Below are 2891 nucleotides of genomic sequence, written 5' to 3' on the forward strand. Positions count from 1 at the left end.
TGGGGGATGGGCTGTGAACTCAGCTCCAACCCTTTCTCAAAATTCTATTCCTCTGGCTTCAGCCCCTAATGTGGATCAGATGCCTCCTGCTGGCTGCTACTCCACCTTTACCGAAGGTGATGATCTCTGAGAGACCCCCTTTCCTCTTAATCCCAAATGCTCACTCACAGGGAAGAGAAGGAGAAAGATGTGCCCCTAGAAAAAGACCCAAATACCTTCCCTCTCTGTCCTATGCTTCCCACAAACATACATCAACTTTCCTACCGCTTCCCCAGCTTCTCCTCTAGTCTTGGTTCCGGGTTCCAGTCAACAATGGTCAGTCTCCTCACCCCCTTCTCTTAACCCCTCCTTTCTCTTGACAGGTACTTTTTTTTTTAAAGATTTATTTTATTTTATTATATGTAAGTACACTGTAACTGTCTTCAGACACTCCAGAAGAGGGCGTCAGATCTTGTTACTGATGGTTGTGAGTGAGCCACCATGTGGTTGCTGGGATTTTGAACTCAGGACCTTTGGAAGAGTAGTCAGTGCTCTTAACCGCTGAGCCATCTCTCCAGCCCGACAGGTACTTCTTCTGTAGCTCAGCCTGGCCTTGTACTCACTATATAGTTCAGGATCACTGAATTGAGCAACAAACAAACAATAAATAGGAAAGGACATGACTGTTCCTAGGTATGGTGGAGGAGAAAGTTTCTTGTAGGTACGTGGAAGAGCATAGCCAGAGGCAGAGACATCTTGAGAGAGTCCAGAGGAAACGTGACCCTGAGCCCTGTGGGGAGAGGCCAGGGGCGGAGGGTGGAACCAGGTGCAGCAGCCAGGGGGTCCAAAAGAGAAAGGATAATCAAAATGGCTGGATTTTACAGGGAAGGGCATCTGGGGGCGGGGGAGGGGGAAGACAGCCTGGCCCCTGGGCTGGAGAAGTTTAGACTAGGGGGCAGGGGTGTGCCAGCCAGGAGGGCCCTGTAACTGGTAGGGATGCTGAGAGAATCTGTAGGCACATCAGCTTTGATATGTTAAATAGGCTCCTCAGCCTTTTGTCCCAGGTTTGAGACCTAATGATGACCTCAGCAATCCACTTGCCTCTGCCTCCCAGGCACTAGGGTTTTACAGGGGAGAAACCTTTCTTGGCTTTTGAACTTCTCTTCACATTTTTTTTTTGTGTGTGTGTGTGTGTGAGAGAGAGAGAGAGAGGATGGGCAAACAGCCCCTCCCTTTTTAAAAAAAGAATTATTTATATAGTCTATGTATGTGAGTACACTATAGCTGTCTTCAGACCCACCAGAAGAGGGCTTCGAATCCCATTACAGATGGTTGTGAGCCACCGTGTGGTTGCTGGGAACTGAACTCAGGACCTCTGGAAGAGCAGTTAGTGCTCTTAGCCACTGAGCCATCTCTTCAGCCCTCTTCACATCTTCCCCCCTTCCCCCCACCCAGGGTTTCTCCATATAGTCCTGGCTGTCCTGGAACTCACTCTGTAGACCAAGCTGGCTCCGAACTCAGAAACCCGCCTGCCTCTGCCTCCCAAATGCCGGGATTAAATGCATGTGCCACCACCACCTGGCCCTCTTCACATCTTTTATACCTAAGAGGGTACACACAGAATGAAGACAGACCTCAGGGTACCACACAGACTGATTGTTGAAGCCTCCTTTTAAAAAGGTAGGGGTGGAGTTCTGATGATCAAACTCAGGTTGAAAGCTCAACAAGAGCTTTTACCTTCTGAGCTATCTATCACTTGGCCCCTGTGTGTGTGTGTGTGTGTGTGTGTGTGTGTGTGTGTGTGTGTGTGTGTGTGTGTTTAAGACAGGGTCTCAGCTGTATAGCCCTGGCATTTCTGGAACTCACTATGTAGACCAGGCTGGCTTTAAACTCACAGAGATCCACCTGCTTCTGCCTACTAGATGCTAGAACCACCACCAGGCTTCTGCTTTGTATTTTTAAAAACATTTAATGTACTGATCTTTTGGGGAAGAGGTTCTGATGTGTCATCACTCTATTACTACTTGATCTTGAAGTTTCCATGGCATTAACTGGTTCTTCATGGAGTGGCTGCAGAGGTTCAAGAAACAGGCCTTTTGAGGAGTGTGCAAGCTCCTCTTGGATGCTTAGAAAATATTCACAATGTTTATCTCTTTAAGGAGAGAGATATCTGTTTTTGCTTCTGTCTTAGCATTTTTTCCCTGTCTGTTACAGTTACACACTTGGGCTTCTTCCTCCTTTTTCTGTCTCTGCAACTGACTCCGGTACCCACATGTGGCTCTGTGAGCTCCAAGTGACAGCTTTCTGCATGCTCATGAGAGCCATGTGTTTACCCATTGTCCTCGGAGGCCAGAAGAAGGCATCAGATCCCATGGAACTAGAATTACAGATTGTGAACCACACTACAAGTGTGCTGAGAATAGAGCCCCGGTCGTCCTGAAGAGCAACTGGTGTTAACTGCTGAGCCATCTCTCCAGCCCATAACTTAAAAAAAAAAAATTTAAAAAAATAATTATTATTCAGTGGGCCAGCAAGATGTGTGAAAAATCATTGCCAAGCCTAGAGACCTGATTTTGATCTGCATGGCTCATCTTAAAAAATAAAATAAAAATAAAGGGGGCTGGAGAGATGGTTCAGCGGGAAAGAGCACTGATTGCTTTTCCAAAGGTCCTGAGTTCAAATCTCAGCAACCACATGGTGGCTCACAGCCACCCGTAATGAGATCTGACGCCCTCTCCTGGTGCTCTCAAGACAGCTACAGCCAGGCAGTGGTGGCGCACGCCTTTAATCCCAGCACTTGGGAGGCAGAGGCAGCGGATTTCTGAGTTCGAGGCCAGCCTAGTCTATAGAGTAAGTTCCAGGACAGCCAGGACTACACAGAGAAACCCTGTCTCAAAAAACCAAAAAACCAA

This window comes from Mastomys coucha, unplaced genomic scaffold (genome assembly GCF_008632895.1).
Source record: "Mastomys coucha isolate ucsf_1 unplaced genomic scaffold, UCSF_Mcou_1 pScaffold5, whole genome shotgun sequence".
Classification (NCBI taxonomy): Eukaryota; Metazoa; Chordata; class Mammalia; order Rodentia; family Muridae; genus Mastomys; species Mastomys coucha.